Source organism: Scyliorhinus canicula, chromosome 2, assembly GCF_902713615.1.
Source record: "Scyliorhinus canicula chromosome 2, sScyCan1.1, whole genome shotgun sequence".
NCBI lineage: Eukaryota > Metazoa > Chordata > Chondrichthyes > Carcharhiniformes > Scyliorhinidae > Scyliorhinus > Scyliorhinus canicula.
In genome coordinates this window covers 181,510,396-181,525,980 of record NC_052147.1, presented here as the reverse complement: position 1 = coordinate 181,525,980, position 15,585 = coordinate 181,510,396, and the positions used below count along the sequence as shown (strand labels likewise).

The 15,585-nt window shown below is 47.2% G+C and overlaps 1 protein-coding gene across 3 annotated transcripts in view; it reads right to left on the bottom strand.

Annotated features, from left to right (window-relative positions):
• The window catches only part of LOC119961798 (signal transducer and activator of transcription 1-alpha/beta-like), a 74,161-nt gene extending 60,924 nt beyond the window's left edge, over positions 1-13,237 (bottom strand). The window contains exon 1 of one of the 3 annotated variants that reach the window (XM_038789130.1): positions 12,997-13,237. The gene's annotated coding sequence lies outside the window, so the exon portion shown is untranslated. The remainder of the gene's footprint in view (positions 1-12,996) is intronic. The other 2 variants (XM_038789136.1, XM_038789133.1) reach the window with 2 other exon arrangements.
• Positions 13,238-15,585: the final 2,348 nt, after the last annotated feature.

Here is a 15,585-nt window from a genome sequence, read left to right as displayed (position 1 = left end):
TAGGTTTCTATTTCTATACATCTTTGTGACATCGGAGCAAATGGAATTGTTAATTAGCATTAAATATGTGTGCATTAAATAGGAGTGCTTTAAGTTATACCTACTAGGAACTGGATTGATATTAACCACCTCCATTTCACATTGGATGAACCCTGACCCTGACAATGAACTAACCTTCATTTATGTCTCCACTGAAATTGAAGCAGGGTGAAAGGACACTATGGGAACACTGTCACCACATGTTTTCATTGTCATGCAGATTAGCCACAAATGTCAACAAACCTCTATAAATCCCTGCATGAAGTCCCCAACTCTTATTTACATCAATATTGAATCTTGAAAGGTTTATCTGAAATAAATTATTGCATTGGAGGGAAATCTTAATATTGTCACTTGACTAGGCCAGCAAACAACTCAAATCAGACTCAAATAATTGTAGAAATTATATAAATTTGCTATCTCCTGCTCAATTTGGATATGGGCAGCACGGTAGCACTGTTGGCTTCATAGCGCTAGGGTCCCAGGTTCAATTCCCGGCTTGGGTCACTATCCGTGCGGAGTCTGCACGTTCTCCATGTCTGCGTTGGTTTCCACCAGGTGCTCCGATTTCCTCCCACTAGTCCCGAAAGACGTGCTATTAGGTAATTTGGACATTCTGAATTCTCCCATCCTGTACCCAAACAGGCGCCAGAATGTAGCGACTAGGGGCTTTTCACAGTAACTTAATTATTTTGGGCAGCACGGTAGCATTGTGGATAGCACAATTGCGTCACAGTTCCAGGGTCCCAGGTTTGATTCCCGGTTTGGGTCACTGTCTGTGCGGAGTCTGCACATTCTCCCCGTGTGTGCGTGCGTTTCCTCCGGGTGCTCCGGTTTCCTCACACAGTCCAAAGACGTGCAGGTTAGGTGGATTGGCCATGCTAAATTGCCCTTAGTGTCCAAAATTGCCCTTAGTGTTGGGTGGGGTTACTGGGTTATGGGGATAGGGTGGAGGTGTGGACCTTGGGTAGGGTGCTCTTTCAAAGAGCCGGTGCAGACTCGATGGGCTAAATGGCCTCCTTCTGCACTGTAAATTGTATGAAACAACAACTTTTTCAATTTGTATTCAGTTACAACAGGGTCTTACAACTTCTGCAAGAATGAATGAATTGCACAATAGATAAAGGCAACTATATCTGGGTCTAAACAGCACATGTATGAATCCTTAACAAATTGACATGGCTTCTTCAGAATCATATGGACTTCAAACATTAACTGAGTTTCTCTCTCCACAGATGCTGCCAGTCCTGCTGAGCCTATCCGGCATTTATAAAATCCACAGTATTTTCCTTTTTCTTTTTAAAGTGTTCACTTAACTTAAAAGGTTTGCCAACCTGAATATCCCAGGCACTGCTGAGTAACACAAAGAAAACACAGATGAAGTAGACCCTCCTTTTCCATATGGCTTATTCCATGGACACTTGCTCCATTTCTCCATTTCTAACTTCCTCCTTCTGACCATCACTTAAATTACCATGAATTGAATCAATGGGCTAGCCACATAAATACTGCAGCTCCTGAAGTAAGTCAGATGCTGAATATTCGGTGGTATTCACTCCCCGACTCCAAGTCTTTCTGACATGTTCAAAGCGCAAGTCAAGAATGCAATGGTTTACTCTTCACTTGCCTGTAGCTCCAACAAAGGAAGTTCAACACCATCAGAACACCATCCAACACGTGACAACAGTGTACACCATCCACAAAATACAGTAGTGCAACAAACAGCTCACCAAGGCTTCTTCAGCAGCACCTTCCAAACTCAGCTAGAAGGGCAAGATCAGTAGGCATACGAGAACACCACCACCTCAACAGTTTGCCTGCAAGTCACAGATCCTTCTGCCTTTTCTTCATCATTGCGGAGCCAAAATCCTTCCTCCATAATGGCACAGTGGTATACCTACACCACACAGAATGCAGTGTCTCGAGGAGGCAACACAAACTCACGGTTAAAAGGTTAATTGTGGATGGGCCAATCCTCGGTGGGTGTGACTTTTCATAGTGGAGGCATCTGGCTCAAACTTGCGGGACAAGTTATGGGGCTGGTTTAGCACAGTGGGCTAAACAGCTGGCCTGTAATGCAGAACAATGCCAGCAGCATGGGTTCAATTCCCGTACCGGCCTCCCCGAACAGGCGCCTGAATGTGGCGACTAGGGGCTTTTCACAGTAACTTCATTGAAGCCTACTTGTGACAATAAGCGATTATCACCATCATCATCATCATCATCAAGTGCAAACTGTTAAAAGGGAATCCCATCTCGGACTGGCAGGTGCGGTCCCCAGCATTACAGGCTGCTGTTACTCCGAACCCATGGTGTGCACACAGAGCAGGGAAAGAATAGGGAAAGAATAGGCAAAGAGGAAAAAATAGATTGCAGCTCCTGATCAACTGAATGGAGAGAAATAGGGGCTAAAACATTGGCAAACATGAACCAAACAAGAATGTTTTGTTTCAAAGTACACCAATTCTCCAGATATCGGTCTCGTTAGAACGCCACAAAATAACAAGCCCTCAGTCCACACTTGAGGGATTTCAGGCAGTTTACAGACATAGGATTATTAAATTGTATTATTTAAATTAGTGCCATAATTCAACTTGAATTCTTACTTAAAGCCACAATAATAATGAGACAAGGGAAATTTTTCTTGCTGGCTTGTTGATATGCACGCCCAAGAATCTATCCCCATCAACTTCAATTTCTTCCAAGAGAGTATGGAAATCTAAAGTTGGATAAATTCAATGTTGTTCTTCTGCCCAGTGCGATGCTCTGTTGTCTCCTCTGGCAGCTTGGTGCAAATCTTTCCTGCTCTAGACAAAATTCTTGAAAAGCATGATTTTTTAAAAGTTCATTTTTATAGGGGGTGGGCTTTGCTGGCTCAATCAGCATTTGTTGGCTATCCCCAATTACCCTAAAGAAGGTGGTGGTGGGCTTTCTTCTTGAGCTGCTGCAGTCCATGTGGTGATAGTACACCCCCAGTGCTGTTAGGGAGGGAGTTCCAGGATTTTGGCCCAGCCTCAGTGAAGGAACAGCAATATATTTCCAAGTCAGGACAGTGAGTGACTTGTAGGGGATCTTCCAGGGATGGTAGTGTTCTCACTATCTGCTGCCTTCGTCCTTCTAGATAGTAGTGGTTGAGGATTTGGAAGGAGTTCCTGCAGTGCATCTCAATGTTACACATGTCTTGTTTTTGTGCTTCATGTGGTGATCTGTATATCTGTGTATATTAAGCAAGGTGTCAATGTAGATGCAATACAACTAAGCAATCACTAGAGGGAGCACAGGAGGTATAAGTACACACAAACAGGAAGTCAGCACAACTTCACAGGAACGGGAGCTGGGAACAGGACAGACTGGCAGCTCAGATGTAACAGTTTAAGCACTGAAGAGAGAACAAACTCACAATAAAGCTGATGTACCATCAATTCGACTCAAGACACAATTAGGATCCGAACTGTGGCTTTAATCAGCTAGTTGTTAGCCCGGTGGTCGACTACAGAGAATGGCCGACCGCCGGGAACTCTGGGTACTTATGCCCCGCCTCGGAGGTGGGGCCTACTTGCCTCTCGACCAATTGGAGAGCAGTCACTTGACTAGTCCCAACCAATTGGACGAGAGGCACATGACCAGCCAGAGCCAATGGGAAGCCAGTGCTCTGCACCAATGGCAGTGCTCATATCCATACCACCACATTCACCCCTTGTGGAGAATGAAGGGGGGGCGCCGCCGAGGACTGGTGGTATGAGCAGCGAAAATTGATAAGGGTGGGCTGCCCACTGGCTCGTGGCAAAACAATACTACTACTAATAACAACAGAATATACAAAAATGTCCAAACAAAGTCCCATGGCCGCATCAGATGGAGACAATCAGCCTGTCGGATGCCCGTGATGTTCTGGAGGACCGTCGCAGTGGAGCCAGTGACGTCGGGCCGATGGTCGTCCTTGCCTCCGGGAGCGTTGGTCGTAGATGTGTCTCCGTACCCCGGGCCGGTGGTGGAGACGCTGTAATCGGGGAAGAGGGGGCATGATGCGCTGGGTCGTGGGGGGGGGGGGGGGGGGTGTTGATGTAGGGGGAGAAGGCCGCACGCCGGTGGGTGCCAGGTCCCGAAGCGAGAACGTATCCTGCCGACCGTCGGAATACTCCACGTACGCATATTGCGGGTTGGCGTGGAGTAACTGGACTCGCTCAACCAACAGGTCGGACTTCTGCACCCGCACATGCTTCCGGAGCAAGATGGGCCCGGGGGTGGCCAGCCAGGTAGGGAGAGGGGATCCTGAGGACGACTTCCTGGGGAAAACAAGACGACGTTCATGAGGTGTTTGATTAGTGGTAGTACAGAGGAGACCGGATTGAATGCAGGGCGTCGGGAATGCCTTCTTGCCAACGGGGAATAGGGAGATCTCTGGACCGTAGGGCCAGCAGAATGGTCTTCCAAATGGTGCCATTCTCCCGCTCGACCTGCTAGAGGCTATGCCGCTGCTGAGCAGGAACTGACGCAGTTCGTCACTCATAAAAAAGGACCCCCCGGTCGCTGTGGATGTACGCGGGGTAACCGAACAGGGAGAAGATGGATAGGAGGGCCTTTATAACGGTTGTAGTGGTCATGTCGGGACAGGGAATGGTGAAAGGGAAGCGACAGTATTCGTCGATAACACTCAAGAAATAAGTGTTACAGTTGTTGGAGGGGAGGGGACCCTTGAAGTCTATACCGAGACGTTCAAAGGGACGGAATGCCTTGATCAGATGCGCTCGTTCGGGGCGTTAGAAGTACGGTTTGCACTCGGCGCAGATGTGGCAGTCCCTAGTGACGGTCATGACTTCCTCGACGGAGTAGGGCAGGTTGCGGGTCTTAATAAAATGGTAGAAACGGGTGACCCCTGGATGGCAGAGGTCCGTGTGTAGGGAGCGGAGGCGGTCAATCTGCGCGCTAGCGCAGGTACCGCGGGATAGGGCATCGGAAGGCTCGTTGAGCTTCCCAGGACGATACAAGATATCATAGATGTTCGTGGACAACTCGATCCGCCACCGCAAGATCTTGTCGTTCTTGATCTTGCCCCTCTGCATTGTCGAACATGAAAGCTATTGACCGTTGGTCTGTGAGGAGGGTAAACCTCCTGCCGGCCAGATAGTGCCTCCAATATCGCACAGCTTCGACTATGGCCTGTGCCTCCATTTCCACCGAGGAATGGCGGATTTCGGAAGCTACGTCAGACGCGTCGCTCTCGACCTGGAATGGGAGGGACTCGTCGATAGCATGCATCGTGGCCTTTGCGATATCCGCTTTGATGCGGCTAAAGGCCTGGCGGGCCTCCATCGACAGGGGAAAGGAGGTGGACTGGATGAGGGGGCGGGCTTTATCGGCATAATTGGGGACCCACTGGGCGTATTATGAGAAGAAGCCCAGGCAGCGTTTGAGGGAGTTGGGGAGGGAGAGTTCCATCAGGGGGCGCATGCGTTCGGGATCGGGGCCTATCACTCCGTTACGCACTACGTAGCCAAGGATGGCTAGACGGTCAGTGCTAAACACGCACTTATCCTTATTGTTGGTTAAATTAAGGAGTTTCGCAGTTCGGAGGAATTTTTGAAGGTTGATGTCATGGTTCTGCTGGTCGTGGCCGCAGATGGTGACGTTATCGAGATACAGGAAGGTGGCCCGTAAACAGTGCTCGTCGACCATTCGGTCCATCTCCCGTTGGAAGACCGAGACTCCATTTGTGACGCAGAACGGAACCCTGAGGAAGTGGTAGAGGCGCCCATCTGAATCAAACGCGGTGTACTTGCGGTCACTCGCGCAGATGGGGAGCTGGTGGTAGGCGGACTTAAGGTTCACCGTGGAGAAGACTTCGTACTTCGTGATCCTGTTAACCAGGTCGGAAATACGGGGGAGAGGGTACGCGTCCAGCTGCGTAAACCTGTTGGTGGTCTGACTGTAATCGATGACCATCCGGTTTTTCTCCCCGGTCCGAACTACCAGCACTTGGGCTCGCCAGGGACTGTTGCTGGCCTCGATAACTCCTTCCTTAAGGAGCCGCTGGACCTCAGACCTGATGAAGGTCCGGTCCTGGGCACTGTATCGTCTGCTCCTCGTAGCGACAGGTTTACAATCTGGGGTGAGATTAGCAAACAAGGAAGGGGGGTCCACTTTGAGGGACGCGAGGCTGCAAACAGTAAGAGGAGGAATAGGGCCGCCGAATTGAAAGGTCAAGCTCTGCAGGTTGCACTGAAAGTCCAGGCCCAAGAGTGCTGGTGCGCATAGATGGGGGAGAATTTGGAGTTTGAAGTTTTTGAAAACCCTCCCCTGGACCGTGAGGTCCGCTATGCAGAACCCGGTGATTTGGACGGAGTGCGAACCTGAGGTTAATTCAATTTTATGTTTAACTGGGTGGATGGGGAGCGCGCAGCGTCTTACCGTGTCGGGGTGGACGAAACTTTCCGTGCTCCCGGAGTCCAGCAGGCACCTCGTTTTGTGTCCGTTGAGCTGAACCGTTGTCGTAGTCTTGGCGAGCGTGCGTGGTCGCGACTGGTCGAAACTGATGGAAGCCAGTCGTGGTGAGAGTTCCAGGTCCTCCTCAGTGGCAGAGTAATCGCTTGCAGAGCCTTCTGTGTTGGCCCAAGATGGCGGCGCCCAGGACCCGCACGTGGAGTCGGGGTCCTAAAATGGCGGCGCCCATGGCCCGCACAATTTGCCTACTTGCCTCTCGACCAATTGGAGAGCAGTCACATGACTAGTCCCAACCAATCGGACGAGAGGCACATGACCAGCCGGAGCCAATGGGAAGCCAGTGCTCTGCACCAATGGCAGTGCTCATATCCATACCACCACAAAAGCATCTACTTCAACTTCGAGCTTTATTCAGAGACAAGGAACAACACACATCAGTGGTAGAGGGAGTGAATGGCACGGTTTGTGTAAGGGGTGTCAATCAAGCAGGCTCTTTAACTAGATGATGTCGAGCTTTACACTTATCCAGACAAGTGGAGAGTATTCAATCACACTCCTAACTTGTGCCTTGTACATGGAAAGATGGTGGATAGGCTCGAGTCAGGAGACTACACTGTTGATGACCATTTCCATCACTTTACTGACGATTGAGAATGGACTGATAGGGTGGTAATTAGATTGGGGTTGGATTTGTGCTGCTCTATTTTTGTACAGGATGCCTGGGCAATTTTCCACATTACCCATGGTCAATGCCAACGTTGTAGCTGTACTGGAACAGCTTGGCTAGGGGGTGTGGCAAATTCTGGAGCATGTCTTCAGTACTATTGCCGGGATATTGTCAGGGCCCATAGCCTTTGCAGTATGCAGTACTTTTAGCCTTTTTTTGATATCGGGGTGAATCAAATTGGCTGGAGACTGACATCTGAATGCTGGGATCTCTGGAGAAGACTGAGATGAATCATCCATTCAACACTCTTGGCTGAAGATGATTATTGTGAATACTTCAGCCTCGTCTTTCGCACTGATATGCTGAGCTCCTCCATCATGGAGGATGGGGATACTTGTGGAGACTTCTCCTCCAGTGAGCTGTTTCATTATCCATCACCATTCACAGCTGGATGCAGCAGAACTTGGAGGTGATCAATTGGTTGTGGAATCGCTTAGCTCTATCAGTTGCTGCTTATGTAGCAGTAGTCATGTGTTGCAGCTTCACTAGGTTGACACCTCATCTTTTTGGTAAGCCTGGTGCTGCTCCTGGCAAAGCCTCCTTCACTCGTCATCGAACCAGGGTTCATCCCTGGCTTGGTAATAATGGTAGAGAGGGGGGGGGGGGGGAAGATATGCCAGGCCATAAGTTCCAAATTGTGGCTGAATACAATTCTGCTGCTGCCAATGGACCACAGCACCTCATGTTGCCCAGTCTGGAGTTTGGTTGGTTCTGAATTGATCACATTTAGCATGATGGTAGTGCCACCCTCCCATTGTGTCCTGAGTCTGGACTGTGCAGTGGTCACTCCTACCGGTACTGCCATGGACAGATGCATCTGCAACAGGCAGGTTGGTGAGGAGGTCTAGTATGTTTTTCCCTCTTGTTGGCTCTCTCCCCACCTATTGCAGAACCAGTCTAGTAGCTATATCCTTTATTAGGACCTAGCCAACAGTGATGCCACGGTGATGGACATTGAAGTCACCCAGCCAGAGTACATTCTGTGCTCTTGCCACCCTCTGCATCCGCCAAGTGGTATTCAACATGGCGGAGTACCAATGATGGATGTGTTAATCAGTAGGAGGTTTCCTTGCCCATGTTTGATCTGAAACCATGAGAATTCATAGGGTCCGAAGGTTGAAGACTCCCGGAGCACTCCTAACTGTTTACCACTATGCCGCCACTTCTGCTGGGTGTGTCCTGCCAGTGTGACAGGACATATCAAGAATTGGTGACAGTAATGTCGAGGACACTATGTGTAAGGTATGCTTCTGTGAGAATGGCTATGTCAGGCTGTTGCTTGACTGTTCTGTGAGACAGCTCTCCCAACTTTGGTACAAGCCCCAAGAGGTTAGTAACGAGGACCTTTTAAAAAAATAAATCATAGAATTTACAGTGCAGGAGGCCACTCTGCTCATCTAGTCTGCACCGGCCCTTGGGGAAAGAGCACCCAAGCCCACATCTTTATAAAATCTTTACTATACTCATAAATGGGCTTACATTAACACTGCAATTAAGTTACTGTGAAAATCCCATAGTCACCACACTTGGGACTTGTGCTCGTGGGGGGAAACCAGAGCACCCGGAGGAAACGCACACAGACACAGGGAGACCGTGCAGACTCCGAACAGATAGTGACCCAAGCCGGGAATCGAGCCCGGAACCCCGGCGCTGTGAAGCAACACGGTGCTGCCTTTCAGGGTCAACAGGGCAGGGTTTTCCATTGTCGTTTCAAGTTCCTTAGTCAATCCGGATGGTCCGTCTGCTTTCTTTTCTTTATATCGACTTAGTAATAATACAACGGAGTGGCTTGCTAGGTCATTTCAGCGGGTATTTAAGAATCAGCCATATTGCTGTGGATCTGGAAACACAGACGTGAGAACTGCAGATTTCCTTCCCTAAAAGGACATTAATGAACCAGCTGAGGTTTTCTTTTTAAATACAGTCGACAATGGTCATCATCAGACTTAATTTCCACCATCTGCCATGGCAGGATTCGAACCCCTGGACCTCAGTATTATTTTTGGGTCTCTGGAACACTAGCCAGTAACAGTACCACTACACCACCAACTCCCCACAAAGACTGACAAGACATACAGTGATGTTATTGACAACTCAAACAAGTTAGCCAAGTACTATTCCTTCCCAAGCTTGTTGCCCAGTGTGCTGACCAAAGGTGCAAATAAAAACTAAATTAGTTCCAGTCTCTGTAAGCCACAATTAATTACACCCACATTAGTCCAATAGGTATCTAAATTAATTTTCTCTGGCAGACTCAATGCAATTGCCACTCTGCACCATTGATGGGTCTTTTCTTGCTGGCCTAATAAATCGCTGCACAGTAATTGAGGATTTATGTCAGTGAATACATTTAATAAGGATTGCCACTGAGCCAAAATATTCCATTTATGTCACACCACAGGCCAATAGTGTTTTTCATTTACTGTCTAGTCCTTTTGAAGTCAAGGTAATGGAGAGGAGCTTATATAACAGAAATTCAGTGATGAGAATTTGCTAATGTCCCACTGGCTTATTATTGTGCAGAAAAAAATACCTTAATTCATAGGGAGTGATTATTCACATAGAAGATAATGTGACAAAATGGCTTGCAGTTAGACGGCTATTAATGATCGCTGATGCTCTCCAGCCAATTAAATACTTTAAACATAGTCACTGCTGTACAAACCCTGCAGCAATTGTCATACAGCAAGCGCCCAAAACAGGAATGTGACAATGACCAGATAATCCTTTCTGCAATATCGACGGAGGGATAAATATTGACTAGGATATTTCTTGCTCTTCTTCTTCAGAAAGAAGCCGAACCTCAGCTGATCGAGTCTTCAGAAGATCGTGTTGGCAACAGTGCCGCACTCTCTTGGTACTGCACTGGAGTGTCTTTTACGTTTGTGTTCAAGTCCTGGCATGGGACTTGAGCCTCCAACCTTCTGACTGAAAAGAGAGGGCTACCAACTGAATCATGGCCGACACTAAACCGGATTTTAAAAAATGATTTTAAAATGTCAACATAACATGAATATTATATTTGTGGGAAAACAAATGTCTACCCAAGTCAGGAGATCATAATGCCCTAGTACCAACAGCATCCACCTGCACTGCACGAAAAACAAAGTACCCTCACGTCACATTCAAACAGAAATCCTCAATGTAAAATTTCAATTTCTTCTGTTTTTCTCCAAGTTCTGTATTGGTTGCTCATGGAGGTCAAAAGGAATACAAATCATGTCACAGTTCTGCTATATTTTTATTGCTTCACAGCAATATTTTTATTAAATATATCATATTTTTGCCAATTTTCCATACAATGTTAAAATTATGCCATCAGCTAATGTGATAACACATCCCTCTGTTAAGCATAAAAATTCATTCTTTCAACCAAACCTGAAGCTCTCACTATATTCACTCATGTATTACACAAATCCTCAAAACACTATTTCACATTTTCAGCTGCAGTAGATAAGGATTAGAGAAACAAAAAGGGGAAGTAAATTGAGATTGAAGCTTCAAATTTTAATTTAAATAAGCCAAGAGAGAAACAGTATACTTCATTGGAAAATTATCAAACATTTTCTACAAAAAAAACTATCTGCATAACTCAACAATCCATCTGTTTTGAATACAGGCACAAAGATATGATCCTTTTAAGAAAACACAAGTTTTCGAAAAATCTTACTGGAAATTAGAACAGTTACAAAACTCTAAACAAGGGTGCACTCGTGGATACACAGTACTTGCACTGCAAAAGGCACACTCCAGCCATGTCAGCTTGACAACAATAAAAACGATGAAATATAATGTACTGTTAACAAGAGGGTATAAAAAGGGGTATTTATTTTATTTATACAGATAACAGAATGAGAAAGGGATGGGTGCTTTAGTAAGTAAGGACCATTGGCATTGCTCTCCGACGGAGGGTGCAGAAACAATTTACAAAAACCGCTCTAGGGATGAGGGGCTTTCTTTACGTAAATAGACTGGAGACGTTTGGGTTATGCTCCTTAGCAAAGGATAAAAGGGTTTTCAATAGAGCTGTTGAAAACAACAAGGTCGAAACAGAGTGGATATAGAGAAACCATTCCGTTGGCAGAAGGGCTGACCGGTGAAACAAATCTATAGGGATTAGTAAAATAAATATTTTTTAAAGATGTAAAATAAGGGAAAATAATTTCTTACAAGTAATTATGATCTGGAATGCAGTAGCCCCTGAAGGGAAAATTTAATTGCAGGACTGTAAGGGAGCAGGACCAAGCCTGCACGGGCATGATAGGCTGAAATGTCTTCTTCTTGGATTATGTATATTTCCCAGCTCAAATAGACTACGTGATGATTGGAAGAATCGAGCACTCAATCTTTGCATGCGCCTTTATTGTGTTTCCACATATCGCCTGACTCAGACATTGCTGTGAAGTAGGTACACAAATAGAAACTGATCACAGCAATCACTCCTCACAACATAGAATCTTTACAGTGCAGAAGGAGGCCATTCAGCCCATCACATCTGCACCAACCCTCTGAAAGAGCATCTTCTACCCAAGCCCACTCCCCTGCAACCTTGTAACCCAACCTAACCATTGTAAGAAGTCTTACAACACCAGGTTAAAGTCCAACAGGTTTGTTTCAAACACGAGCTTTCGGAGCACGGCTCCTTCTTCAGGTGAATGGAAAGGCTTGTTCCAGAAATGTTTATATAGACACAGTCAGAGATGCCCCGGAATGCGAGCACCTGCAGGCAATCAAATCATCAAAGATGCAGAGAGAGAGGTAACTCCAGGTTAAAGAGGTGTGAATTGTCCCAAGCCAGTTCAGTCGGTAGGCCTCTGCAAGTCCAGGCTTGTTGGTGGGGGCCGAATGTAATGCGACATGAATCCCAGATCCCGGTTGAGTCCGCATTCATGCGTGCGGAACTTAGCTATAAGTTTTTGCTCAGCAATTTTGCGTTGTCGCGTCTCCTGAAGGCCTCCTTGTAGAATGCTGACCCGGAGATCAGAGGCTGAATGTCCTTGACTGCTGAAGTGTTCCCCAACTGGAAGGGAACAGTCCTGCCTGTTGATAGTCGCACGATGCCCGTTTATTCGTTGACTAGGGGCTTTTCACAGTAACTTCATTGAAGCCTACTCGTGACAATAAGCAATTTTCATTTCATTTCAAATTGAACCTAGGTCCCAGGCACTGTGAGGCACCATGCCACCCATGAACATGAACCCACTTTTCCTTCTCCCCCCTAAAAAAAAATTGTTTCTGCTTTGAATTCACAATTCCCACAATCCGTGGTCTCTCCCCTTGGTGCAAAAAAGAAAACTTTAAAATTTCCACACATTCCCGCAGATGATTTTAAAAATGTGTTCCTCAAGGTCTAAAGCAACTTTCTAAGTGGCACAAGCTTCCCAAGCCAAAGGTTCTCCTGCACTGTCAAATATTAGCCTGTCATAGGAAGTCATTCAGCATATTGCTCCTTAAAACAGCTGGCACTGTTCACCCACTCCCTGTTCTTCCTCCAAGTCCCTGTACCAGCAGTGTGACTATGAGGCATACCCACATACACTCAGTAAGAAGTCTTACACCACCAGGTTAAGGTCCAACATGTTTCTTTCAAACACTAGCTTTCGGAGCACTGCTCCATTCTCAGGTGAATGAGGAAAGGAGCAGTGAGGAAGGAGCAGTGCTCCGAAAGCTCGTGTTTGAATCAAACCTGTTGGACTTGAACCTGGTGTAAGACTTCTTACTGTGCCCACCCCAGTCCAACGCCGGCATCTCTACGTCACACATACACTCAGATAGTAACCTGTACGCACCTGAATTAGGAGGCGGTGGACACCCGGCAAAACCTGACAGTGAAGCTGGAGAGCCCGAGGACCCACACCTGCGATCTGCCCCGACCGGACCCAACAAGCAAACTCCAGCCGCCTGCCGCCCGCACGGTCTAAATGCGGAAAAAGCGGCCGGGGGCGGGGAGAAAGGCGGCCCCGCCCTCCCCCGTGATTGACATCTTTCTCAGCCTACCGCGCACCGCCTTACGCAGCCCCGCCAATGGGCGCGCAGAGGAGCAGGCAGGGGCGGGGCCTGAGGCTGGAGCGAGGGGGGGAGGATGCGGGAAGGGCCACACGTGGTTTCCGAGAAGTTGCGAAATGAAAAGCAGGCTGCAATGGCAGGAAAGCGAGAATCGAAAGTAAAGCGGCAAGAGGGAGGGAGGGGCTTGGCAATATCATCACAAATACAAATTGTAACCTGCAAAAATACATAGGGGGATAACGCTCCAAAATAGTATGTCCATCAGCACAAATACTTATTTTGTTTTTCATCTGTATGTATTATTTTTGCTGCGTATTTTTCTAAAAGATGGATTAGCATTTAAAGGTCAGTGCTTTTATATGTTAATGCTGCAAAGTTCGTGCCTTGGAACTAATGGCCTATGTGCAGCGTGTTAATATTATTTTTTTATTTTTTACATTTAACCCCCCACCATCTGGCCTGGGTTTGTAAAATCTTACCAACTGTCCTGGCTTGAGACAATTCACATCGCTTGAACCTGTGATTATCCCTCACTCGGGCTACACCACCTGGACCTGTAAAGACTCACATTCAAAGTATCATCTTGCATCTTTGGCTTTGTGTATATATGATGTGGAGATGCCAGCATTGGACTGGGGTGGGCACAGTAAGAAGTCTTACAACACCAGGTTAAAGTCCAACAGGTTTGTTTTGAAACACTAGCTTTCGGAGCACTGCTCCTTCCTCAGGTGAATGAAGAGATGGGTTCCAGAAACATCTATATCGAGTCTTTGCAGGTAATTAAGTCTACAGGTCCAGACGGAGCAACTAGAGAGAGGGATAATCACAGGTTAATGAGGTGTGAACTGTTTCAAGCCAGGATAGTTGGTAGGATTTCGCAAGCCCAGGCCAGATGGTGGGGGGTGAATGTAATGCAGCATGAATCCAAGATCCCGGTTGAGGCCGTACTCATGTGTGCGGAACTTGGCTATAAGTTTCTGCTGGATAGGATGTCCCGAAGTGTGGTACATTGGCGAGACCATGTAGATGCTGTGACAACGGATGAACGGGCATCACGCGTCAACTGCCAGGCAGGAATGTTCCCTTCAAGTCAGGGAACACTTAAGCAGTCAAGGCATTCAGCCTCCGATCTTCGGGTAAGCGTTCTCCAAGGCAGCCTTCAGGATGTGCGACAACGCAGAATCGCCCAGCTCCCCAATGTACAGAATGGGGCTATGTGTAGCCTCGGCTGCGCATTCCCTGTTCAGGCCCCTTATTCAACATGAGTCATGTTGAATAACCATGTGTTTCTTGGCACTGCGAATACCGGGAAACACACAACTAAACGTGCTCTCTCGGAGACTTTGTTCCCTTTTGGGAGAATTGCGCCCAAAGTTTCTTTGACAAAGAGTCATCCAGACTCAAAACGTTAGCTCCCTTTTCTCTCCACAGATGCTATCAGACCTGCTAAGATTGTCCAGCATTTTCTGTTTTTGTTTCAGATTCCAGCATCTGCAGTAATTAGCTTTTATCTTACAGTTAAAGTTTCAATCTATTCCTTGTGATGCCTCATCACTCCATAGAAGACCCAAAGCATGGGCACTACTTGTTCTCTCTCCAGAACCACCTGGGCACTGCTTTGGACCACAAGAAGAGGCAGGCAGCCAGAGAGACTGTTCACCTGTGCGAGATCCAAAAGAGCCGCTCTCCATCACAAATCTGCCCCACCCCGTTACTGGGTGACCAAAGATCAAGATGCCGAATGTTTTGTGATGGAATTTCTGGATTGAAGTCAAGGGATTGGCGAGCGCATAGGAAATCCATGTTCTCAGAATGAATACCACAGAGCACATCTCTCCAAGTTATGCGCTGATGAAAGGTTCCAACCAAATAGGGATAAAATCTGATAGGAATGCTCTACACACTTGAGCCTCCTCAGTACACCTGGCAGAGTCAAAGTTGAGCATGGCGTTTTAGAGCCTGCATGGCTTTGCCCACGGTTTGGACTAGGTACCACTTTGTCCAGGCTTTCAACGCTACTGACAACATCCAGTCCACTAAGCTGCCATCCAATACATTACTGACTCCCTGTTCTCTGCCAGTCAAATAATAATAATCTTTATTAGTGTCACAAGTAGGCTTACATTAACACTGCAAAAAGCCCAAGTCGCCACACTCTGGCACCTGTTCGGGTACACTGAGGGAGAATCCAGAATGTCCAATTCACCTAACAAGCACATGTTTTGGGACTGGTGGGAGGAAACCGGAGCACCCGGAGGAAACCCATGCAGACACGGGGAGAACATGCAGACTTTGCACAGAGAGTGACCAAGCCGGGATTCGAACCTGGGTCCTTGTCACTGTGCTGCAACAGTACTAACCACTATGCTGCG